Raw genomic sequence first — 27538 nt, 5'->3', positions numbered from 1 at the left:
TCACCTCCTAAAGTCCCCACTTAAAATACCATGACCTCGAGGGTTATGATTTCAATATATGAATTTGTGGGGGACATAATCATTCAGTCCATTGCACCTTGGCAGTGGCCATGATCTGTTAGTCTTATTGACTCCCATATGAAGATAACATTTGTGTCTAGTGCTTCAGAGGTCTTGGGTGTTGTTTGGGGATTTTGCTGTAGGTTGCTCATGTCATCATGGCATCTGGAATTTAGATGAGAGAGAAGCAATTCATGTTGATTAATTTTTTTGTTTGTGGTGTTTGAAAACTCTGAGCTTTATCTTTTAGAGGGGTGTGATTAAAAGGGCTGAGTATCAGCCTTCCCCTTTTTACTTAATTAGAAAGGGTTTATAGAGCAGTTAAAACGTCGTTTTATCCATACAAATGGGTGCCCATTCAAATGGATGACACACATCTGAAAGGATGCTCAGACTCACCAGTGTCAGAGAATTGTAACTTAAGGTAACAATGAGATATAGCTCTCAGGCTGGGAAAGAAATGGAAAAGACTAATTACATCTCCTACTGGTGGGGTAGCAGGGAAAGGATTATTCTTTTATATCGATGAAGAAAAGAATTCATTCAGCTGTTTTGGCCACATTTATTCAAATTAAAACATGCAGATTACTTGAAATTATTAAATAATAAAGGTAATAAAATACATGCAAATTTTAAAGAATAATGATAAAATGAGCATTCATGAGCCCACTTCCAGCCTGAGAATTGGATCATCACCAATGCTGTTAAATCCCCTGGCAAGCTCCTCTCCAGATAACCACAATCCTATTTTCTTGCTTTGTTCTATTAAAAATAGTTTAAAAGAAATACATATACTCTTTGATCCTGCAGTCTCTCCCCTGGGACTCCATCTCATAGAAATAAATAGCCATAGTACATAAGGACATTTGAGGAGTGGATTTACTGCAGCATTGTCGTTATTTGGAAAAAAGGGGACACAACTGCATGCTTGTTAATGACTGAATAAATTACAGGACATCCACACCATGGAATTTTGTGCAGCCATTAAAAGCGATGAATTAGAGTAATACCAGATGCCTTGGAGGGCTTTCCATGGCATGTTGTAGAATGAGAAAACAGGAACAAGGAGTGTGAGGAAAATGACAAATGCCCATGTATTACATAGAGTGTGTAAAAACATATAATTGCGTGTGACTACATGAATATGGAGACAAATTTAGAAGACTATACTCTAGGTTGTCAGAAGGGATTACTAGAGCGGGGGAAGAGGGTGAGATGGGAAGGGAGGGAGGATTGGACAGGTGAGCAAAAAGGGAAGGAGAAAAGCTTACGTGGGTCTCAGTTGCTTCATCAGAGAAGCAGGGATAAAAATTCCTGTCTTTTTTTGTCCTAGGGCCTTATGTGAAGATTTCACAAATGATGCAAAAGCTTTTTTGAAAATGTTCAAGGCTCTGCCCAAATGTGTGATCGTAGGATTTATTATCCTACGTGCAGTTGGTAATTATAATAGTGATGTGGTATTGAGACAATAATTTTATTGTTCTAGGCCTAACATGGTTTTATCTATTAGACAGGGATAATGAGAACTAACCCAAATGATGGCTGGTGTCCTTCCAGGTGAACTAGTAAAATCACACTGCCTGGATGCCCATCGGTCTGTATATTCCTGTCCTCAACCACGGCAAGGTTCCAAGTATGACCCATTTGGCCTGATTGCTGAATCATTCCCCGCTTTGGGTGTTTCACCCAGACCACCTTCAAAACAATTTTGCTGAGTTCGCCAAAACTGGAGTTGTTTACTTTCTCAGGGCCACACCACCTTGGGTTCTTTGGATCACGATGAAATGAAGGTCGCCAGGCCATGTGGGATATACACAGTGGATTCATTTGTTAGGGCTGCTGTAACAAACTACCACAAACTGGTGGCCTAGAACAACAGACATTTTTTCTCTCCCAGTTCTGGAGGCCGGAAGCCCAAAGTTGAGGTGTCAACAGGGCCACGTTCCCTCTGAAGGTTTTAGGGGAGGATCCTCCCTCTTAGCTTCTCGTGGTGGCTGGCAGTCCCTGGAGTTCCTTGCCTCGTTCCCATCACTTGGATTTCTGGCTCCGTCTTCACGTGGGCTTTTCCCCTGCATCTCTGCGTCCAAATTTCTCTCGTAAAAGGATGCCAGCCCTCCTCCGGTACGATCTCATCTTAACTAATTACATCTGCAAAGATGCTAATTCCAAATAGGGTCACATGCTGAGGTTCTGGGTAGACATGAATTTGGGGGGACACTATTCAACCCAAGACAGACACAAGAGAGGGGGTCACACCCTATTCCCTGCTTTCTGTCTTCTGCCTGAAGGTGGGCTTCTCATGGAGCCCCAGAATTGACATTACCCAATCTGAGATGAATTTCAGTGGGTTTTACTAGAGATCTGTAGCTGAGCCCCTTCAAGCATGACCAAGCCACCATGGTGCGGAGGGGTGTGGGGTGTGGTGGAATGCTTGGGGCACTTTTACTGTTGCCTTTGGGTGGGAATAATGGACCTCTGGCAACACCCAGTCACCATCTTTCTTGACCTTCTTTGGTACTCTGATGACCAGGTTTTTCCTAAATTTTTATAGAAACGTGAAAAACAAACATGAATTCTAAAACTAAGAGACACTTAGGGGACAAGGAACCTTTCGGCACAGCATAGTCATTAGACAAATTCAAATTTTCAGCCAAGGACCTCCAGGAAGTGTCCAATCCCTGCTACAGAGCAGCTGCTAGTTCAATGGAAGGAGCTTGACTACCACGGTGGTTCTGCCTGGAGCCAGTGTCTGTTAGTCTTGTTTCCTTCCCACCAGACAAAAAGGAGACTTACACATGGGGACCTGCTGAGGTGCACTCAAGACTCTCCTGCAACAAAAAGTGAGGTTGCACAATGAAAACCTCAAGGAAAGGTTTTAAAAATTGTGCCAGTTGTGTCAGTAATCAGGACAAATCTTTTTATTTATTAATTTTTCTATTGTGGTCGAATACACATGACATAAAATTTACCATTTAAGCCATTTTAAAGCGTATAATTCGGTCCCATTCAGTGCATTCACAATATCATGCAACCATCACCTCTACCTAGTTCCAGACTATTTTCATCACCCCCAAAGAAAATCCAGTGTCCATTAAGCAGTCACTCCCTATCTCCCTCTCTTTCCAGCTCCTGGCAACTACTAATCTGCTCTCTGTCTCTCTGGGTTTGTTTATTCTGGATATTTCATGTAAATGGAATATGCTACCTTTGTGTCTGGCTTCTTTCACTGAGCATCATGTTTTCAAGGTTCATTCATGTTGGAGCAAGTGCTTCATTCCTTTCTGTGACTGAACAATATTCCATCGTATAGACATAATACATTTTATTTATCCCTTCATCAGTTGGATAAGCCTATTTTTAAGCTTCTTTTATCCAATAGGTAAACAATGTTTAACAACTTTTTATTTTGGAATAATTTTAGATTTACAGAAATTTATAAAGACAGTACAGAGAGTTCCCATGTTATACACACACCCCCACCTCCAGTTTCCTCCATTGTTAACATCTGACATCCCCAGAGCACATTTGTTAAAACTCAGAAACAGACACTGGCACTTTGCTATTAACTAAACTGCAGACTTTATTTGGGTTTTGCCAGGTTTTCCATTAATGCCCTCTTTTTGTCCAGGATCCAATCCAGGATACCACATTGCATTTAGTTGTCATGACTCCCCAGTCACCTATGGTCTGTGACACTTTTTCACTCGTTCTTTATTTTTATGACCTGACAGTCTTGAGTCTACCGGCCAGGTATCCTGTAGAAAGTTCCCCAGTCTGGGTTTGCTGGATGCTTTTTTCATGATTACACTGGAGGGATGTGGTTTTTGTGCATGTTATCCAGACAAGTCTCCACTGGGAATAATTTTGCCTATAAAAATATGACCCCCTTAGGGGTGTAAAGAGGGCATTAACTTGTCTTTTTCTTCATTCTTTGAGTGATTGCAAATGCTATCCAATCTACCCCCCATAGGCTCTGCAGATAGTTAGGTTCCCATTTTATAGGTGAGGCAGCAGGCGCCTTGTGAGTGGCAGAAAGGAGATTCTGACCCAGAAGCCAATGCCATGATCTGTCCACGACTCCACATGCACATGCTGGTGGGCGGCTAACAAATTGGTTTGTCCAAGGGCATGTTCAACTGTACGCTCAGTTCCTCTCTGGAAGAGTTTCAGTATCATCTAATTAGGTAACATGGTAGCAGGGCAACCATTACTTATAGTAGATGTGGAGTTGTAAATTATTCTATTTAATTAAGGACTGCTCCCTTCCTAATAAAGAAAAGCTTATCATAGGTTAGTAAATTTATTGGGAACACTTAACTTTAGCTAATTAAGCCATTTGAACTCAAGGCAAGGGCATTCATTAATAATCAAGCCCAAGCAGTTGAGGGCAATTAGTGAAACAGCTGGTCTTTATCTCACTGATAAAGGGTGGTTAATAGAGATCTTTACAGCTGTTATAAATGTCCCCAAAGCAATATCTTTTTCAAAAGTTTGCGTTAGTTAAAAATATAGAGGAAGTGGGACTTCCCTGGTGGTCCAGTGTCCCAACACTCCACGCTCCCAATGCAGGGGGCCTGGGTTGTGTCCCTGGTCAGGAACTAGATCCCGCATGCGGCAACAAAGATCCCGCACGTGGCAACGAAGATCCCACGTGCCGCAACTAAGACCCGGTGCAGCCAAATAAATAAATATCTTAAAAAATATATAGAAGAAGGAACTAAATTTAAAAGGACTGAGTTGGTAGCAATCTTGGTCTCCCAGCCCTAAGCCGAGGGCCAGAAGGAAGTGGAATTCATCAGCCGTGGCCCCATTCCCAGCCATCTCCATTTTTTTCTGGGCAGAGCCTGATCTGGAAGTCAGCATCGTACTTGTCTTTCCCACTGGAATCTTGGCTGCCTGAGGAGCAAAGGGCAAGTGTTGATCATCTATACACGCAGAGATCATATTTTTTGAAAGAAAAATGGAGGAATGTGGTCTGACAAACTGTTTCTTTTCTGATCTGTGATGTCTTTATATAGAAAGTCTCACAGAGATCCCCTTTGTAAATGATATTGGCTCAAAATTCTTCTTCTTAAACTGAAGTGTGAGGCATTGACTCTGAAAAATCTTGGCTGGATGTCTTGGAGAACGTCCCACATCGGGATTTGTCTAAGGTTTCCTTTTGGTGTTTAACGTTAAGTTCCTCTATCCCCTACATTTCCTGTAAACTGGAAGTTTCCTTCAGAGCCTTGATTAGATTGAAGTGAAACATTTTGGCAAGCATGCTTCAAGGTGATACCATGTATTTCACGTGCCTCATGCCAGGAGGTACATAAATGTCTTTTTGTTCCCCTCTTGGTGATGCCAATCTTGAGCCCTGCGTTGAAGAGGTAACACCAGACCTCTGCATTGCAGAGGTACATTTCCCCCTCTGGAATAGGTACACAGTATATGGGCTGTTCCCTTTATCTGCAGTACTTCTCCCATGGCCTCCCTGTGCTTGATGTTCTCATCATTCTGGCCTCTACTCAAGTGTCACCTTCTCTCGTTGGGCGTTAGGCACCTGCTCTCAGGTGGCCTGCAAGGCCCTGTGTGCTCTGCCCTTGGCTGGCTCCTGGACTCATCTTGAACAAACCTCCCTTCCCTGTTGCAGCCCGGCCACACTGTCCACCTTTCAGTGCCTGGAGTGTGACGTGCTCCCTTCTGTCAAAGACGTGCCTGGAACACATGGCTCGCCTTCTTACCCAGTTATCCCCTTCTCATCCTTTAGGGTTAAACTAGGGTCCTTTCCTGAGGGATGTCTTCCTGGACTGTGCAGCCCAGTCTGGGTAAAATCCCACTTTTGAATGTTCCCAAGGTGCCACATAAGTTTCCTGTGTGGTGCTCATCACACTTGGAATTTTCCGTTTTCTTTAGGTGATTATCATACTCATTTCTGTCTTCCCCTCAGAAGCTGAGCTTCACAGGGCCAGGGCACCTGCCTAGTCTTGTTCATCCTTGTAAACCCCAAACACCTAGCACAGTGCTTTGCACATAGTAGGTACTCAAGAAACATTTGTTGAATGAATGAATGAATGGTCACTAGTTGAATGGCTTCAGGGAGACCCTGTGATAAGGACTTCCTGAAGGATCCTGGTCCTATTTGGTACTGGGAAGTTTCTTTTCTTTCTTTCTTTCTTTCTTCTTTTAAAATATTTATTTATTTGGCCGCACCCGGTCTTAGTTGCGGCATGCAGGATCTAGTTCCCTGACCGGGGATAGAATCTGGGCTCCCTGCATGGGGAGCACAGAGTCTTAACCACTGGACCACCAGGGAAGTCCCGGTACTGGGAAGTTTCTAGACTAAGGGTTGACAACCTTTTTCTGGAAAGGACCAGGTAGTAAATATTTTCCGCTTGCTGGGCCAGATGATTGACTGGGTTGACTGGGTTTCCCCATCTGTAAAAAGGAAAATAGTAATAGTTCCTAGCTCATATGATTATTATGAAGGTTCCATAAGCTAATATATGTGGTGTTTAAAGTGGCTGGTACATAATCTCGCTTGGGTTTTAGCTGTTATTTTGGGGCTTTCATATGGTGGGGACAAAGGCAAGAAGCGCATTCATCAGTGACGAAACACATGTTACTATCAGCTAGAAGAAAGCATGGCAAATAGAAACCCTACTGGATTTCCACATGGGTGTCAGTGACAGGCGGCCTTGATTAAAGACCTGAGAAGTCACAGTGGGAAGAGCCGCCTTGTTCCCAGAGGAAAATGACAGTCTGCAGAAAGAAGCAGCATAAGGCTTAGGGTGGGAAAGAGAGGCACGGCAGAATATTACTGAATCATTGTAATATTTTCCCTAGGAAAGTCCCAGGGGTCCTTGTGGAGGCCTTAATCGCCTATTCTAGGCGGCAGAAGCTTAGTTCCTCACTCTTTGCGAGCTGTGCTCCCTATGGCCTCTGTCTGTCTCCGTTAGAGCCTAATCATATTTGAAAGTAGTTTTTATCTGTGATTATTCATCCGTATGTGAGGAGCTTACGTGTCTAAGCTGCCACTTCCATCAAATCCAAGCACGTGGTCCCCTTAATACACACAGGCCTAGGGCTGGCGAGAAAAGCAGTCCCCACCCCCATCCCCGCAGGGAGAGTCTAGCGAATTAGAGGGGACCAGCTCTGGGGCGGGGTGGAGGGGGGGAAGGGGGAAGGGAAGGCAGAGGGTGGCGGCGTTGGCATTGAGACCTGAGGCAAAATAACTGATAATATAAGGAACTACAGTCAGGCCTCTAAATCGACAGGTGGGCTTGTCCTAAGGCATGGCTTCTCAGACTTTAATAAGATGGTGTCTGTGAAGATTACATATTAGCTTAGAGAACAATATTTCATTTTCACTGGCTCTTTCTAAACTGTGGGAGATGATGTGCTGGGCTAAGTTTAATGCTATGCACATGTTTCAGGTTAATTCTGTGTTAAATTGTGGTGGGGATTAGAGGGGAATTTCACCACCCTTCAAAAGGTGGTGGGATGCTGACATGGGGGCAGGGAGCCAGCCCACGGGGCAGGCCAAGGACAAAGGTGCAGGGCACCAGGCTAGAGCAAAGACAAAGCTTTTTGATTGCCCTGTTTCTCCTACTGATTTTTTGTTTTTGTTTTTTTCAGTTTTGTGATATAATTCATTACCCATTTAAGGTGTACAGTCCAGTGGGTTTTAGTATATTCACAGTGTTGTGCAACCATACCACAATCAATTTTAGAACAGTTTCATGCCAAAGAAGAATCCCCATATCCATTAGCAGTCACTCCCCGTTTCTCACCAACCTCCCAGCCCTGGGCAACCACTAATCTACTTTCTGTTTCCATAGATTCACCTATTCTGGACATTACATGTAATTGGAATCATACAACATATGGTCTTTGCAACTGGTTTATTTCACTTAGCATCATGTTTTCAAGGTTCATCCATGCTGGAGCATGCATCAGTGCTTCATTCCTTTTTTATGGCTGAATAATATTCCATTGTATGGACATACCACATTTTATTCATCCATTCATCTGTTGATAGACATTTGGATTGTTTCCAATTTTTGGCTATTATAATCATTTGTTACAAGGTTTTGTGTGGACATATGTTTTCATTTCTCTTGGATATATACCTAGGAATGGAATTGCAGGGTCTTGTGGTATCTCTCTGTTTAACCTTTTGAGGAACTACCAGACTGTTTTTCAAAGTGGCTGTACCACATTACATTCCCAACAGCACTGTGTTCTCTGTATCTTCACCAATATTTGTTATTTTCTCTTCTTTTGATTATAGCCATCCTCGTGCTTCCCATCATATTGTTTAATCATAGTCTTAATGACCATTCCATCAATGTGTTGGGTTGGCCAAAAAGCTCATTTCTGTTTTTCCATTACATCTTATGGAAAAACCCGAACTAACTTTTTGGCCAACCCTATATTACCTAGATGGAGCACTTTTTGGAAGATGTGCTCAGGGGTGCAATTGTTACTCTATCTCTCACAGCTAGACCACAGGTCCAGATGTGCAGGTCACCACCTGCTATTTGTAGGGTTTGAGTTAAGAGTATAAACAGAGGCTCACATACTGTATGTTTACATATTTAAATGTAAATCAATATCTGTTTTATCCTCCTGCCTTGGTAAATAAACCTTCATAGTGACAAAATTAAAAAATTCAAATAAAGCTAAGGTTTTTGTTTTGTTTTGTTTTGTTTTGGTATTTTGGCCATGCTGTGCAGCATGTGGGATTGTTTCCTGACCAGAGATTGAACCCAGGCCTCCACAGTGAAAGCACTGAATCCTAACCACTAGGCCACCAGGGAACTCCCTCAACGCTAAGATTTTTATATGACCAAAGGTTGGCACAATATTTAAGACTATTCAATTAAATTACTGGATGCTTTTCGGATAGTCTGTAAGTGGGCTGGCTGGCAATGTTTGGATGAGTAAGAAAAGACACCTATAATTCATAAATTATATTTTCCTTAAAATTTCTTGCCTTAATTTTAGCAAAATCACTAATAGTGTTTTTATAATCAGGATTTTCACTAATTTGTGTTTATTGACAATAATGATTTTGTGATTATAAATGAAATATAATTGGATTAAAAATATTCAATATTTGGATATAGTTTCACCAAGAAAATATATTACAGGTAAAAATTAAAAAATTAAAATTATGACTGATGTGTTTTAAAAAAAGTTATTTCTTCCTGAGGTAGTCAAAATAATTTATTAAAATTAAAAGGTAAAATACAAATTATAAATAAATGTTAATAATTTAAATATTCAAATATTGAAAATCAATATTTAAATACTTTAATATTTAATAGTCAAATATTGAAATATTCAAAATTTAATTTTTAACATTTTAATTAGATTTTATTGCATGTTTTTATTTAAAAACTATTCATAATTCTAATTTTCCATGTCCATTCAGTCATCAATGCCAAGAATCAGTATTATGGTCCTATGTTATGCCCAGACTTCTACATATACAAAATTAAGAGTAATATGAATTATTTAGTACTCCAGCATTTTTCTCGGCCACCACGTGCAGCGATTGCAAATGCCATACTGATTCCTGCAAAGGTCCAGAGCCACAAATTGGAACACAAAGGGAAGCTAGAAATAAGCTTGCCGCACCATGGGGAAATGGTGCTATGTTGTGCAAGAATCTATCGCAGTGAATCTATCCGAGAGACAGTATCTGACAAGTTAGTTCATTTGTCCTCTCTCTCACCTAAGCGCTCCTGCCACTCAGACCCCCGCCGGCACCCCCCAGGCAGTGCTCATCTCTGCTTTGGCATTGGCACCACACCCCAATCTTCAAGCCGTTTGACACCGTTGCCTTCCGTTTTGAGGACAGAGGTCAAGATCTTGGAGAGGTGTTTCTCTGGGGCTTGAATGGTATCGCTCATCAGAGTGGATGTTTTGGGTAATGGGTCATGCTTTGATGGTGCTAGGTACAGATCCCAAGTGATAGAGGTGCCCCCTGTTGTTCAGGTCTGAGGGTTGTCCTCCAGGTGTGTGTGGGGGAAGAGGGATTTGAGGAAGAGCTTCTGGGCTTTAACACCTGGATGGCATCTTGAAGTGCGTAACCCATCTTCTTTTGATACTTGTGGGAACTTTTCTCCATATTTCTCATCTGGGCAGTATTTTCTCACTTCTGATTTTACTGTTCTGTGAATAGTACTAAGAGCTAAGACTCTTATGGGTCAGAGTGGTAGGCTTTTCCATTTTATTTAAGGATGCAAGTATTATTTTCCTAATAATGGTTGGTTTTGGTTTTGTGGACCAAAAGCATTGCTACAAACACCTATTCTCAAATATTCTTATCCACAGATAAAGAACTAGGTAAATGCTATGGTGCTGGATAAAAAAGTCAACAACAAACCACCCAACGTTACTTGAGCAATTTTATTTGACTATTAGCAGAGAATATTTTGCACTAGAGGCTTATATCAAGTAATAACTGAATGTTAAGCAAACAGGCCATCAATTATTAAAATGCAGCTGCTATTAATGTAATCCTTTACATTTCAGTAACACCATCATTTGGAGGACGGATGTAAAGCTGGTTAGAATCATCTGATGTGCAAAATAAGAATATAACCGTGGTCCCTTCGCAAAAAATTTTTTTGGAGGATTTAGCTTTAAATTTTCCATTTAGGAGTGGGTTGTGACTGGGAAAGAGAGGTGTAAAATCCAGTCTGATGTAGAAATATCTGATCAAGATGTCAGCACAAGCAATATTCTGAAGGCTCAGGGCTCTTGCAGACCCAAAGTTTACCTTTAATACAGGATGCAGATAATTTTCTGTATTGGCCCAACTTAGGACAACTTCTTTTTGTGAACACATTTTCTTTTACTTATTTTTTGGAATATAGACAATACATTTGCATGGTTAAAAAACTAAAAAGTAAAAAAAAAAAAAAAAAAACAGTGCAAACTCTTCCTCCCATTTCTGTCTCTATCTACCTGCCCCCCATTCCCCTCGACAATAAATCACTGCCATCATTTTTATGTATCTATACAGCACATAGAGAGCTTCCTCATTCTTTACTTCTAGACACGGAGTACCCTATTGTGCTTTGCAGTATACTGTTTAACCAGTCTACTCTAGATGGACAGTGGGTTGTTTCCAATTATTTCTTAAGCTATACACACTGCAGTGAATAACCTTGTACATGCATGATGTTACATATATTTAGGATAAATTTCCAGATGTGGAATTGCTGGGTTAAATTGTAATATGCATTTATGATTCTGATACATATTGCCAAATTTCCCTCCATGGGGACAGTAGCCATTTGTGCTCCCGGTAGCAATGAATGCGAATGTCTGCTTCCCCAGGAAGAACAGTTTGCATGGAGACTATCCCACTGGGCACCAACTTTTAGGAGAGAATAGCGCTTGCACCTTCGTTTCCTCATCTGTGAAACGGGGCTTTAAGAGTACCTACAGCCTCTGGTAGCTGGGAAAGTCCCATGAACTAATGCACACAAAAAGCACTGAGCTCAGTTCAGACATAGTAAACGCTTAAAAAATGCTGTCAGTTATTACGTGGGTCAAATAAATAATGCCACTTAGAGATTGTTCCATCTCTGCCTCTGTTAGGAGATGGTGTGTTAACATCTATGTCATGAAGCTACAAAGGCACTGAACATCTTCTTGGAGGAAGAGGAATCTTGGTTCTAGGTAAGCAAATGTGAGCCCCTCTGTTGGGTGTGGTTGGAGGAAACTGGAGGTTGCGAGCGGAAGAGGGAGGTGATGAGGCAGCGCAGCAGGAGCAGAGACTCTGCAGTGAGCCCTGCAGAGGGAAAGCAGATCTGCGCTTCAGCGTGCTTTGACACCAAACCCCATCTCCAAGTGGAGTTGGCAGCATAGCTTTATGGTTGGAAGCTCTTTCTCTGGAGTCAGACAGCCCTGGGTTCAAATCCCGGCTCTGTCACTTGCTAGTAGGGCGACCTTGGGCACATTCACATTTCTGATCCTCATGCTGTTCGTCTGTCATCTGAGGACAAATGCCACAGTAGAAGCATTTCCAGGCTGCTTGTACGTTCACAGGGAGGCTGTGAGGATTACATGATGTAATAGTTCTAAGGCACAGATCATCGTGCCTGGCACACATAAATATCAGCACTATTAAGGGCATCAAACGAATAGGGCTTTACAAGTTCTGTGTCTCTGTGGCGGAAGAGAGACCCCGAGGGGGTGCACATTAACAAATCCAAGTCATGAAATCAGAAAAGGCCCATTTGGATGGATGTACAGTTAGAGGAAAAAATGCCTCTTAGCATGCATGTTATTTGTTACAAAGCAAAATGAATTTGTAAGCATCATATTGCAGATGCAGGGGAGGGAGATCCTGAAAAAATTTCCTGCAGTCTTGAGACAGCAGATGGAAAATGAGTTGTATGGTACTGATTGCTGCTAATTTAAGACATAGGAAAATCACTGATAATCTCTCAGCGTTCTCTGCTTTTTTATGTTATTTATTAAAGGTAAAATAGTCATACTTTTTCATACATTATCTTTATCTCTTTGTCTCATTTTCATGTTAAGGACGTATGTTCCTTAAACACGTCTACTGCTTCTACTTAGTTTTCTCAACCCACTACTCTTTGTAAGAATTAAATCCTTGGGATTCATCAACTGTGCACTCTCCTTGCCTGGAAGGCCCTAATCTGTCTGCTCTGCTTTGCAGGCTCCTACTCTTCAATCAGCCATCACCTGCTTTGTGAAAATGTTCAATACCACCAGCCATCAATGGCTCTTTCTTCTTTGATTCCATGGGACACTGTCAATGTTTCCTTTATAGCATCTTTTATTTTAGGCTCTAGTTCTTTGTGTGCACATCTATCTCTCCCTTTGCACTGGGAAGTCTTTGTCAAAGATTGTGTCCCTCCTTCCCTTTCTTCCTTCCAAGTTTGTCAAACATGTATTGTCAGGCCCCGTGACAGGTCTGGAGGGAAGATTGCAACACAGTGTGGGAGCAATTAAAGACCCAGGCACTGAGCTTCACATGACACAATTCCCTCATTCCATCCTCTAAATGACCCTAGAGGCACCTGTTATTATTCTCATTTTACTGTTGAAAAGCTCAAGTCAGATAGGAAATAGAAGTTGCCAAAGAACATAGTTGGCTGCAAGTGGTTGCAGATTGGTGTTGGGGGAGGGTCAGGAGACCCCCTGGAGGAAGCAATGCCCAGCAAAATTGTGACCCTGAGAAGGATTTGGCCAGGTGAAGGAGAGCCAGAAAGGAATTCCAGGTGGAGGGCGCAGGTTGTGCAAGAACCTTACTCATCGTCTCATGCCCAATATTTGCACAGAGTGTGCCGCATAGTAGGTGCTTATTAAATATTTGTTGTAAGAATGCATTTCTGTTGCTGAAGTCCCCAGGACTGGTAGTTCAACTCTGGGTTCAAGATCATGACATTCCGCAGGGTTCTTTCAATAAGTTTTCATTTTTGCTGAGGTCCTGGGGATGCGAGGACCACTGTCCCATCTTGGTAGAGCAAGTCCCCAAATTGTTTTCATTCCACCCCACAAAGATACAGTACAGAGGCTTCTTCCTCTACCTCCACCCTTTCGATGTCCAGAGAGCACGCCCCAACCCGCAGGTTAGTCAGATTGAGCAAAGCTTTGAGCATAGATGGGCAATTGCTGGGTGGACAGCTGGTAGGGTCCCTTGACTGAGGCCATCTATAGGCCACACAGCTCTGGGGTACTCGAAAACTGCCCCTTAATGATGGGGACCACACTCAGGAAACATGAATCTTAGGGAGTCTGCTTATGGTCTGGCCATACCTCCTAACTCTTCCTTCTCATCATCTCCTTCCCATCTCTCCTCTCCATAGCCTTGGGGAATATCGTTCTAGTCTAAACGGGGGTGAGGCAGATGGAGACTCTCCTCTTCCTCTTGCTTTTGCTCAAGCTGCTTTGTCAAGGACAGGAATCTTCTTTCTTTTATAGCATGGAAGTTAATACCAAGGACTCTGGAGCCAGACTGCTAGGGGTTCTCAGCCTGGCTCTGCTTCTTACCAGCTTTGTGATTTGGGGGAAGATGTGAGTTTGCATACCTCAATTTTCCCACTGGTAAAATGGGGTTAGTAACAATACCCATTTCATAGGATTTTACAGGAAAATTTAAAGGAATTAAAGCATTAGGATAGGGCAGTATCTGGCACATTGTTGGTACAATGTATGTGATGATGATGATGACGATGATGACGACGACAGTGATAATGATTAAAATTACACAAACCACTTCTTCTCTTCTGGTTCTTTTGTATACTAAAAGTTAATGGCCCATGGCCCTAACTAAATGGAAATAGTTCTTCTTTTCCTCTAAGACAAGGCGAGCTTAGACTTTCTTATTGTCTAGAGCAATAAACAAAGGGAAGAAAAAGGAAACTATTACATTTCACATTAAAATAGTACGACTGCTTACATAAATGTTATACCCAAAGTTGTTTGAGTTGATATGTTACTCAGAACTGGAAGAAACCTAATCTAGTCCATGTACTAAAATTATGATGGGTAAACTGAGACTCAGAGAAAGGAACTGACTAATGCATGGACTACAGACACGGGGCTGGAACTTGAACCCATGTCTCCTGATCTCTTTTCATGTTCCCTGCATTGCCCCACAACCAAGGGAAGAAATACAGGGAAGAAATACAGCCATTTTTTGGAAGGTTCTCTAATTTCTTCTATGACAGTGGTCAATGAATACTTTTTGTGTGTGAAGAGCCTGATAGTAAAATGTTTTCTGCTTTGTGGGCCATATGTCTCTGTCACAGCTACTCAACTCTGCCATTGCAGAGTGAAAGCAGCTATAGACACTATGCAAATGAGTGGATGTGGCTGTGTTTCAGTAAAACTTTATTTATTTATTATTTTAAAAATGTGTTTATTTAATTTATTTATTTTTGGCTGCGTTGGGTCTTCATTGGTGCACATGGGCTTTCTCTAGTTGCAGCGACTGGGGGCTGCTCTTCATTGCAGTGCCCGTGCTTCTCATTGTGGTGGCTTGTCTTTGTTATGGAGCACAGGCTCTAGGCGCGCGGGCTTCAGTAGTTGTGGCACATGGGCTCAGTAGTTGTGGCTCGCGGGCTCTAGGGCGCGGGCTTCAGTAGTTGTGGTGCACGGGCTTAGTTGCTCCGTGGCAGGTGGGATCTTCCTGGACCAGGGCTCCAACCCATGTCCCCTGCATTGGCAGGCTGATTCTTAACCACTGCGCCACCAGGGAAGTCCAGTAAAACTTCATTTATAAAAAAAGATGATGGGCCCTCCCGTCAGGAAGCTTGCACAAGCCTCTTAGATAGCCTCATCCACCAGAGGGCAGACAGCAGAAGCAAGAAGAACTACAATCCTGCAGCCTGTGGAACAAAAACCACATTCACAGAGAGATAGACAAGATGAAAAGGCAGAGGGATATGTACCAGATGAAGCAACAAGATAAAACCCCAGAAAAACAACTAAATGAAGTGGAGATAGGCAACCTTCCAGAAAAAGAATTCAGAATAATGATAGTGAAGATGATCCAGGACCTTGGAAAAAGAATGGAGGCAAAGATCGAGAAGATGCAAGAAATGTTTAACAAAGACTTAGAAGAATTAAAGAACAAACAGAGATGAACAATACAATAACTGAAATGAAAACTACACTAGAAGGAATCAATAGCAGAATAACTGAGGCAGAAGAACGGATAAGTGACCTGGAAGACAGAATGGTGGAATTCACTGCTGTGGAACAGAATAAAGAAAAAAGAATGAAAAGAAATGAAGACAGCCTAAGAGACATCTGGGACAACATTAAACGCAACAACATTCACATTATAGGGGTCCCAGAAGGAGAAGACAGAGAGAAAGGACCCGAGAAAACATTTGAAGAGATTATAGTCAAAAACTTCCCTAACATGGGAAAGGAAATAGCCACCCAAGTCCAGGAAGTGCAGAGTCCTGTACAGGATAAACCCAAGGAGAAACACACCGAGACACATAGTATCAAATTGGAAAAAATCAGAGACAAAGAAAAATTATTGAAAGCAGCAAGGGAAAAACAACAAATAACATACAAGGGAGCTCCCATAAGGTTAACAGCTGATTTCTCAGCAGAAACTCTACAAGCCAGAAGGGAGTGGCATGATATACTTAAAGTGATGAAAGGGAAGAACCTACAACCAAGATTACTCTACCTGGCACGTATCTCATTCAGATTCGATGGAGAAATCAAAAGCTTTACAGACAAGCAAAAGCTAAGAGAATTCAGCACCACAAAACCAGTTTCTCATTGTGGTAGCTTCTCTTGTTGCGGAGCATGGGCTCTAGGTGCACGGGCTTCAGTAGTTGTGGCGCATGGGCTTTGTTGCTCCGTGGCATGTGGGATCTTCCCGGACCAGGGCTCAAACCTGTGTCCCCTGCATTGGCAGGTGGATTCTTAACCACTGCGCCACCAGGGAAGCCCTATGATTACTGTTTTTGACAGCGTATTTTACATTTACTTGTTTTGTGTATCCCTTAATGGCTTATTGTGGATATATATGATTTTACTACTTTTGTCCTTTAACTTTCCTATTAGCTCTGTTTGTGGTTGATTTACTACTTTTACTATATGTATGCCTTTACTAAAGAGATTTTTCCTTTTGTAATTTTCATGTTTCTAGTTGTGGCCTTTTCTTTTTCACGTAGAGAAGTCCCTTTAACATTGCTTGTAAAGCTGGTTTGTTGGTGTTGATCTCTTTTAGCTTTTGCTTGTCTGTAAAAGTTTTGATCCCTCCATCAAATCTGAATGAGAGCCTTGTCAGGTAGAGTATTCTTGGTGGTAGGTTTTCCCCTTTCTTCACTCTAAATATATTATGCCACTCCCTTCTGGCTCGCAGAGCTTCTGCTGCAAAGTCAGCTGATAGCCTTATGGGAGTCCCATGTATGTAACTTGTTGCTTTTCCCTTGCTGCTTTTAATATTTTATCTTTAATTATTGCCGTTTTAATTGTAATATGTCTTGGTTTGATCCTCTTTGAGTTGATCCTGTTTGCAACTCTCTGTGCTTCCTGGACTTGGATGTCTTTTTTCCTTCCAAGTTAGGAAAGCGTTCAGCTATTATATCTTCAGATATGTTCTCAGCCCTCTTTTCTCTCTCTTCTCCTTCTGGGACCCCTATAGTGCAAATATTAGTGTGCTTCTTCTTGTCCTAGAAGTCTCTTAAGCTGTACTCATTTCTTTTCATTCTTTTTTCTTTTTTCTATGAAGTGTCAGAGTTTTCCACTACTCTGTCTTCCAGCTCACTGATCCATCCCTCTGTATCATTTAGTCTGTTGATTCCTTCCAGTGTATTTTTCATTTCAGTTATTGTATTTTTCATTTCAGTTATTGTATTTTTCATCTTTGTTTGGTTGTTCTTTATATTTTCTAACTCTGTTTAAAACTTCTCACTTCTCACTCTGTTTGTCCACACTCTCCTGAGCTCTTTGATCATCTTTACAATCATTACCTTGAACTCTTTATTGGGTTGATTGGGTGTCTCCACTTCACTTAGTTCTTGTTCTGGGGTTTTATCTTGTTCTTTCTTTAGGAACATGTTCCTCTGTCTTATCATTTTGTCTGGCTTCCTGTTTTTATTTCTGCATATGTGGTAGGTTGGTTATGTTTCCTGACTTTGGAGAAGTGGCCTTTTGTAGGAGATATTCTATGTGTCCCAGCAGCACACTCCCCTCTGGTCACCAGAGCTATATGCTGTAGGGGTGCCCCCTTTGTGGGCTGCATGGGTCCTTCTGCTGTGGTGGGTGACTACTGCGGGTAGTCTGATGGGCATAGCTGGCTCCCAGTCCAGTTGGTTGCCAGGCCCTGCCCTGTGCAGAGGCTTCTGCCTGCTGCTTGGCAGGGCTGGGTCATGAGGCAGCTGACTGTGGAACCCTGGGGGCCCCAGGGCTACTGCTGGCTCACTGGTGTGTGGAGGTGGGGTCTAGGAGATCCCAGAGCTGGTGCCGGCCCAAGTCCTGGGGGTATTGCTGGCCCACTGGTGTGTGGAGGTGGGGTCTAGGAGATCCCAGAGCTGGTGCCGGCCCAAGTCCTGGGGGTATTGTGGCCCACTGGCAGGCAAAGCTGGGCCCTAGGATCTGGCTGCAGGCCCCACGAAGTAATTTTAATCTGTTGCATGAGAATTATCCACTCAGTTCCCAGAGATTACCTTGCTTTATTAGGAAATAAAAAAATAAGTGGAAAGAAGAGAATATGTGTTTAGAGATGCTTTGCTTTAGTCTGAGGAAATCAGTCCACAGAAGAGGCCACAGGCGGGTTGGCAGAGTGAAGTTTAATCTTTATCAAGTAAGCGTGCAGTTAAGAAAATGCCAAGAAACATTCTGTGAGTTGCATAGTTATCTGCATCTTTTGAAATGGTTTACGATAATTATGTATTAATTATCTATTGCTGCATGATAATCACACTCAAATTTAATAGCTTAAAACAAGACATACTATCATCTCACAGTTTCTGTGATCAGGAATCCAGGTACAGCTTATCTGCCTTCGCTGCTTCAGGGTCTCTCACAAGCCACAGCCAAGGTGTCAGCCAGGCTGGGGTTTCATCTGAAGACTCAGCAGAGGAAAGACCCACTTCTAAGGTCCTGTGGTTGTTGGCAGAATTCAGTTCTTTAAAGGTCATTGAACTGAGGGCTTCAGTTCTTAGCTGGCTGTTGGCACCCTCAGTGTCTTGCTGTGAGACATCTCCAGTATGGCAACTGGCTTCATCAGAGCATGTAAACCAAGAACGCAATAGAGCCTCCTAGCAAGATGGAACTCACAATCTCCTGTAAACTAATTATGGAAGTGACCTTTACACTCTTCTGTTGATTAGAAGTAAGTCACAGGTGTTGCCTGTCCAAAATGGAGAGGTTTACACAGGACATGAGTACCAGGAGGTGGGGATGATTGGGAGACATCTCAGAGTCTACTTGCTACAGGGAAGGAGTAGCAGTGATCTCAGCCTATAACGAGTGACATGTTGGGAAGGTCTCTGAAGCCATATTTACTCTGAAGGATGGGTGATTGTTGATGACTGTCATGGGCAGAAAAGGGGGTTATGTGCTCATGCTGCACATTTTCCATCTCTAACTCAAAGCTCTGTTTTGCTTCTGGGAAATCTGAACTGAGGGTAGACCATTCAACCCCATAAATCTAAGTGCTGGATAAGACAGGGCCCATGTAACAGTTAGGGACTCTTTATGGCAAGCAAGAGAAAATCTAACCCAACTGGTATAAGAAAAGAGAGAATTACTGGTTTACATAACTGGAACATCCAAGAGTAAATCTCAGTTCAGGGTTTGAAGTGCTATATTTTATTTGTTTGTTTATAATTTTTATTTTTTGGATTAGTCTTATTGAGGTAATATTATGTATGGCAAAGTCCACACTTTTCAGTGTACAATTCAGTGGGTTTTGACAAACACATCCAGTCATGTGATCACCACCACAGTCAGGATATAGAACGTTTCTATTTCCATCCCCCCCCCGCAAAAAATCCCTTCTATCCCTTTGTAGTCAACTTTTCCTGCTACTCTCAGCCCCCAGGAACCGCTAATCAGAATATCTTTTAAATGGAATCATACAGCACGTTGCCTTTTTTCCCCTGGCTGCACTGGGTCTTCGTTTCTATGCACAGGCTTTCTCTAGTTGTGGCGAGTGGGGGCTACTCTTCGTTGTGGTGCAAGGGCTTCTCGTTGTGGCTTCTCTTGATGCGGAGCACGGGCTCTAGGCATGTGGGCTTCAGTAGTTGTGGCACGCAGGCTCAGTAGTTGTGGCTTGCAGGCTTAGTTGCTCCGCGGCATGTGGGATCTTCCTGGACCAGGGCTTGAACCTGTGTCCCCTTCATTGGCAGGTGGATTCTTAACCACTGCACCACCAGGGAAGTCCGTGTGTTGCCTTTTGAGCCTGGTTTCTTTCATTCAGCATAATGCCTTTGAGATGCACCATGTCATTGCATGTATCAGTAGTTGATTCTTTTTTTATTACTGAGTAGTAGCTGATTCTATAGAAGTACAATTTTTTTAACATCTTTATTGGAGTATAATTGCTTTACAATGGTGTGTCAGCTTCTGCTCCACAACAAAGTGAATCAGTTATACATATGTTCCCATACAGTTATTTTTTATCCATTAACTAATTGAAGGAAATTTGTCTTGTTACCATTTTTTGCCACTTCACATCAAACTACTGTAAACATTTGTGCATAGGCTTTTTTTGTGATACAGGTTTTCATTTTTCTGGTAAAAAATGAATTTAACACCTACTAGTGGAATCGGTGGTTCATATAGTAAATCTATGTTTAACTTTATAAGAAGCTGCCAAATTATTTTCCAAAATGGCTGCACCATTCTGCATTCTCATCAGCGGTGAATGAGAGTCCCGATTGCCCCCTATCCTCACCCATACTTGGTATCACCAATTTTAGCCATTCTAATAGGTGTGCAGTGGTATCTCAAGGTGTTTTTTGTTTGTTTGTTTGTTTGTTGCGGTACGCGGGCCTCTCACTGTTGTGGCCTCTCCCGTTGTGGAGCACAGGCTCCGGATGCGCAGGCTCAGCGGCCATGGCTCACGGGCCCAGCCGCTCCGCGGCATGTCGGATCTTCCCGGACTGGGGCACGAACCCGTGTTCCCTGCATCGGCAGGGGGACTCTCAACCACTGCGCCACCAGGGAAGCCCTCAAGGTGGTTTTAATTTGCATTTTCCTAATAACTAATGATGCTGATTATCTTTTTCTGTGTTTATTTGCTATCTATATAACCTCTTTGGTGAAGTGACTATGCATATCTTTTGCCCATTACAAAATTTTATTCTTACCTATTTTGAGGATAAAGACAATTCTTAGATAGAATTCTCATAGGTCAAGTTTGAGTGAATAGAAGCAACTGCAATAACTATAGAAAGGGGCCTATTGTAAAAATATAAAATATGCAAAAGAACATAGAACTCAAGGGGCAATAAAATAACAAAATAGCATATAAAATTATATTGCTGTTTTATTATTGAGTTTTCAGAGTTCTTTATATATTCTGAATGCAAATCCTTTACCAGAAATGTATTTTGCAAATACTTTATCCCAGCCTGTGGCTTTCATTTTCATTATCTTAACAGTCTCTTGAAGTTTTAAAAAGTCAGTGAGGCCCAGTTTATCAGTTCTTTCTTCTATGGATCATGCTTTTGGTGTCATGTCTAAGAAATCTTTGCTTAACTCATGATCAAAAAATTTTCTTCTGCGTTTTCTTCTAGAAGTTTTGTAGTCTTAGGTCTTACATTTAAGTCTATGATCCATTTTGAGTTAGTTTTTGTATAAAGTATGTGTCAAAATTTATTCATTTATTTGCAAATGGCTACCCAATTATTTCAGCACAATTTTTTAAAAGAGACTATCCTTTCTCAAATTGCCTTCACACACTTGTAAAACACAACTGACCCAGTATTGGTTTCTTTCTGGGCTCTCTGTCTTGTCCCTTTGAACAAGGCTATGTGTCCTCAGAGATGACTGCATTTTCATGTAAGCTTTTTTTCATGGTCTCAGGATGGCTGACAGGTGCTCCTGGAACCCCGTTATTCAGCTTTATGTGTAGTGAAAGACAAGCATCTTTGGCCCAGTATTCTCCACAAAAATCCTAAATCCTGAGTTAGACTGCATCTGTTTAGATCAATTTAGGTCATGTGACACTAAATTGGGACACTGTTAAGAACATGAGTCACCTCTCCACCTGTAGAACTGGGAATGGACCTGGTGTGTGGCTGCATCCATGTACAGGGGGCACTTTCTCCTGATTCACCTGCCCAGGTGGGGCACCTTTTCCCATTTTACACAAAGGTATTTTATAGGCTGGAGGATGCCCTGGTCTAGGCCTTGAAGGTTGACCCATCTCTAAGTTCACCACCAATGGCTGCATTTATCAGCTTCTCTTGGCACAGATTAGTGGTGTTGCCAGGATGCTGACAAAATGTTTCTGGATAACTCCATGCCCTCTTCTACCTTTTCTGTTTGCCTTTTATTGATTCTTCTCTCCTCCCTTTCTAAGCCTGAGCCAGGAACCCTCCTGTTATTAAAAGCAGTCCCAGTTGCCCATACCTTTCATTTCCTTTGAATTACATTAATTGCCTGACAGCTAAAAAGTGAGCTGCTATTTTCAGATTTTAGCTGCTGGTCGGCAAGAAATATTTACCAGCTCCTGCAGATTTATAAAGATGCCACAGAGATGCCTGGAGACTAACAGTCAGAACATACAACAGCAAAAAAAACACTATTTTTCAAGGTTAAATGCTCAGAATGCTAAAAAGAAATTGTCCATAAAGCAAAATAGGGATTCGGAAGCAAGAAGCCTGTACCCTGGATAAAAGAAAGGAGCCGGAGGTTTAAAATAAGATTTCACAGCTTCACAATAATTATGAATTTAATAAGGGGAACTTTATTTTTAATTTAGTTCCAGTCTGGCAGCCCGTCTCCTCCCTCCTGCCCTCTCTCCACGGCATAATAATGCTTTTTAATGTGGTCCTAAGGCTGAGGTCACAGTGAGCGCCGGGAAAGGGCCCCAGCCATAAGATTTTCTGATGAAGCAATATTAGACAGATAATGTTCCTGCCTGTCTGCAAGCAGATGGGACTAACTCTCACTGGCTTTACTCCCTCCTGGCAGTCAGAGATGTGTCTTGCTATGTAGGAAGACAGTAGGTTCTGAAAATTCCAAGACAGGAAGATTTTTTTCCCTGATAGGACCGCAGGCGTTGTCTCCTGTTCTTCATGAGCAGAGTAATAAAACTCAGCGAAGGCCACCAAGCATGGTCACAGACCCCCAGGACAACTTCCGCTCCAATGCTTACTTTCCCCCCAAACAGGGTAATTTAAATGTGGTTGGTAAAGGACCACAGATTTTCCCAAAATGCTCTTCCATAGATTACCTTTCAGTGCAAGCTGTTTTCAGGGCCATACATATTCATTTATTTGTTGTTCATTCATTCATTCAACAAATATTTGTTGAAGACCTATTTTTTTGAGGTGTTCTTTTTTATCAAGGTTAAATTGAATGAATTTAACACAAAATGAATCAATTTAAAGTGAGCAAATCTGTGGCATTTAGTATTGTTTTGGCCAAAAAATTCATACAGTTTTTTTCTGTACGATGACTCTATAAATATAGTAGCACTTAGTTGTCTTTAACTTCATTTAAACAATTTTATTAGATTGTATTGTGTCATATCAGTGTGCATTTAAAAAAAAACTTATCAAAATTGGTGAATTTTTGTGTAGCCATTTTAATACTGAAGATGGAAGAAAAAAAGCAACATTTTTGGCATATTATGCTTCATGATTTCAAGAAAGGTAAACACACAACTGAAACGCAAAAAAAAGATTTGTGCAGTGTATGGAGAAGGTGCTGTGACTGATCAAACGTGTCAGAAGTGGTTTGCGAAGTTTCCAAGATTCTTTATCACCCAAAATAAAAACACATACCCATTAAACAGTTACTTCCCCCAGCCTCTGGTATTTACCAGTATGCTTTTCTGTCTCTTTTGATATGCCTATTCTTGATATTTTATATAAGTGAAATCATGTAATGTGAGACCTTTTGTGTCTGGTTGCTTACACTTTGTATACTGTTTTCAAGGTTCATCTGCATTGTAATGTGCATCAATACATCATTCTTTTTATGGCTGAATAATATTTCATTTTATGGATATACCATAATTTGTTTACCCACTCATCTGTTGATGGACATTTGAATTGTTTCCATGTTTTGGGCTGTTGTGAAAGGGGTGCTGTACATTCATGTACCATTTGTTTGAATATCTGTTTTGATTCTTTGGGGAGTAGAATTGTTGGGTCATAGGGTAATTCTATGTTTAGCTTGTTGAGGAACTGCCAAAGTGCTTTCTCCGGGACTGCACCATTTTACATTCCCATATCAAATGCTCTTCTACAGAAGAGCATTTCATAATGTTCAGTTTTGTTCATGGTGGACACATCATGAACAAAATTGACCCTTACATTCTAGCAGAGGGAGGTAGACAATAAAATATAAACATAATAAATAAATATGTACAGTGTAGAGAGTGATCTGTCCTAGACAAAAAGAAAAAGTAAAGCAGGGGTGTCACAGGCAGAGGGAACAGTAAGTGCAAAGGCCCTGGGGTACCTGGCTTGTTTGAGGATCAACAAGGAGGCCAATGTGGCTGGAGCAGAGTGAGCAGGGGCTGGGGAGCAGGGTGAGGGAAGAGATCAGAAAGGTAAGATCATGTGGAGCCTTAAGAGCTATTGAAAGGACTTTGCTTTTGAACTGAGTGACATGGAAAGCCATGGGAGGGTTTTGAGCATAGAACTAATGTTTTAAAAGGAGGCATTGCAATAATCCAGGTGAGACATGATGGTGGATCATACCAGAGTTGGAGTGGTGGAGGTGAAGAGAAATGGTCAGATTCTGGATATAGTTTGAAGGTAGCGCCAATGGAATTTCTTTATGAATTGGATGACGATTGTGTGTGAGTCCAGGATAACTCCGAAGTGTCTGACATCAGCGACTGGAAGGAAGGAATTGCCATCATCCAGTATCAAGCATCCACAAGCAGTGGATAGAATAGGGTTTGTGGGGAGAAGATCAATCAGTTTTGGACATGTTGTGTTTGAGATGCTTCATCAACACTAGACGTCTATTAAACTTTAGTCTTTGGAGCTTGTATTGGAGGACAGATCTGAGAGAGAGGGGTTGGAATGGCTGGAATTTAGCATGGAAGCAACATAGAAGCATATAGTACAGATAGAGGTAGTAGCTTGCTCCACTGTGATTTCAGGGGAAGTCTTTTATCAGGGGTCACAGTGATTTCTTCAGGAGGCAGTTATGTCTGGTGAAAATAATAGGGGATGAAGATGGTGGCAAAATGAAGAACATAGCTCCTGGCTAAAGGAGACTCAGATAGGCTAATTTTCCCATATGAGGAGCCAGGCTTAGTGTTGTTAGATCTTCAGATTTTTCAAGGAAAACGGGAAGTCTGGATTCTTATGTGAAGTCTCCAAATTAAAAAAATAAACTAGCCAACACATATAAGACATTATTTTTGTCAACCGGGGAAATTGGAATATGAACTATATGTTACACGATATTACGGCATTATTGTTCATTTTCTGAGGTGTGGTAATGGTATTGTGGATATACTGGAAATGGAGAATAGCCTTATTATTAAGAAACTTCCATGGAAGTATTCCAGAGTGAAATACTCTGTTGTCTGCAACTTATTTTCAAATAGTTCAGAAAAAAGTGTGTGTGTGTGTGTGTGTGTGTGTATGTGTGTGTGTGTGTGTGTGTTAGGGATCTCTGAATATAATTATACTATTATTTGAACTTTTCTTTAAATTTGAGAATTTTCAAAATAAGAAGTTATGTGGGCTGTGGAGTGGGAAAGCATAGGCCCAAGAAAAATATCTGCAGGAGGAGGTGACCTAGAGGGGTTGACAGTTTCTAACCTCTTCCCTGATAAAATATTATTTTGGTCTCGTTACCTTTGTTATGGAAACAACCTTTTTATATATATGCAGATTCCTCAGGACTGTTAGTGTTCCCCAAATAGGGAAAATATCTTCTTCCTTGAATAACTTTGGCCTCCACTAGATAGGAAGAGCTCAGAAGCAAAATGATGGTTCCTAGTGGTGTATCTACAAATTATGCTGGACCAAAGGAGAGGAATTCAGCCATTGTGGTTCCTACAAAATGGTAGGAATGAGACTAAAATCCTGGCTTGCAGGAAAGACACCATCTTGAAAGTTTGCTGTGATGAATTCATTAGCAGACACACAACAGAAATACAGGACACATGCCTTCCTCTGTCTCGTTTGCCCTCCTTCTGTCTGCATAACTGACTCCTGAAATCCCTTGTAGATCTATGCTTTAATTACTCAGAGTTTGGGATCCACCTAATCTGTAAACTCTCCTTGATGTATTTATTTTCAGAACCTGGGACAGGGCTCAGCAAACGGCACTCACTCAGGAAGTACCTTTTGAAAGAATGAGAGAATGTTCATCTACCTATGGCCATTGCTAGACAAAGGAATCTGCTTTTTATGTCATGTCTGTTATTTGTTGGGGAGGGACTTGTGTGAGATTTCCTGTATGAGTTTGGGAAATGCTGAGAGATCTTATTTTTGGTGTTCAATTTTAGGTTCTTATTCCTACATAGGCCACAGGACAGGTCCCTCTTAAGGAATATAAAGAAGCCATGTTCAGATTTCAGGTTCCTCATAAATCTGCTTCCTGTGTTATCATTTTTTATCTGCCTACTTCTGTTTCCCCTGGGTTTGAAGGAAGCGCTTTACCTTAGAAATGATTCAGTACTCCTGGGCCACCGAGGGCTTTGAAAGCCACATGATAGAAGTTTCACCTCAAATCCCCCCATTTATAATCATGGGGGAAAGCTGGGTGTTGTCTTGGGGTTATCAATGATTTCACAAAACTCAACCTTTGTCCCTCATGTGTCCATTTTTCAAAAACTTACTACTCAAAATCATTGCCCCTGAGGAAACATTTATCTTTGGTTTGACATCTTTTGCACTGTATCCCTTTTCAATCCTCCTTTCTAACATAGGATAAATGGCTTTGTGGGATTTGGAATAAGAGTTGCATATTGCAGTATGAGTGTGTAGAAATCCTGCTCCCCTCCCCCATATCCCTGGGTCAGAAGATGAGGGGATAACCAGTAAAGACAAACGGATTTGGGTGATGTGATGGGTTGAATTGTGTAACCCTCCCCCCCTACACTGCCCCCACCATTCATTGTTGAGGTCCTAACCTCCAGGGCTTCAGAATGTGATTTTATTTGGAGACAGGGCTATTGCAAATGTAATTAGTTCAGATGAGGTCATCCTGGAGTAGGGTGGGCTCCTAATCCAATATAACTGGTGTCCCTATAAAGAGGGGACCTTTGGAGATAAACACATGCACAGGTGAAGATGAAAGCAGAGATATAAGTCAAGGAATGGCAGAGATTGCCAGCAAGCCATCAGATGCTAGAAGGGAGGCAAGGAACGGATTTCCTCACAGCCCTCAGAAGTAATCAACCCTGCCAGTACTTTGATCTCAGATTTCCAGGCTCCAGAACTGTGAGACAATACATTTCTGTTGTTTAAGCCACCCAATTCATGGTCTTTTGTTATGGCAGCCACTGGAAACCAAAGCAGGTGATACGTTTATATTTGTCTAAGGGCCTGTATTTGCTTGGGAGGTGATGTATAATAGTATAGTGGTTAAGTATTTGGATTTTTAGAACCAGATACCTTGAGTCTGAATTCCAGCTGCGTAATCTGGGAAAATTACTTATTATCTCTAGGTTTCCAGTTTCCTCCGAATAAAATGGGGAATAATAGAGATTTAGACCTTACAGTACTGTCACGAGGATTAAATGAGATAATGTATTTTAAAGTGCTAAGCAAATACCTGGCACATAGTAAGCACTTGATGAGTGGTATTATTATTGGTA

General features: G+C 41.7%; 1 long non-coding RNA gene across 2 annotated transcripts in view; it reads left to right on the top strand.

Annotated features, from left to right (window-relative positions):
* LOC117198749 (uncharacterized) overlaps window positions 1-27538 on the top strand; it is a 350606-nt gene that overhangs the window by 32532 nt on the left and 290536 nt on the right. Inside the window, exon 2 of one of the 2 annotated variants that reach the window (XR_007472001.1) lies at window positions 11659-11739. The exons of the other annotated variant lie outside the window; for it this stretch is intronic. This is a non-coding gene — a long non-coding RNA (uncharacterized LOC117198749). The remainder of the gene's footprint in view (window positions 1-11658; window positions 11740-27538) is intronic. 2 annotated transcript variants of the gene reach the window in all.

Source organism: Orcinus orca, chromosome 16 (assembly GCF_937001465.1).
Source record: "Orcinus orca chromosome 16, mOrcOrc1.1, whole genome shotgun sequence".
NCBI classification, from domain to species: Eukaryota; Metazoa; Chordata; class Mammalia; order Artiodactyla; family Delphinidae; genus Orcinus; species Orcinus orca.
The sequence above is the reverse complement of the archived record's forward strand: the minus strand, read 5'-3'. Positions and strand labels throughout refer to the sequence as shown.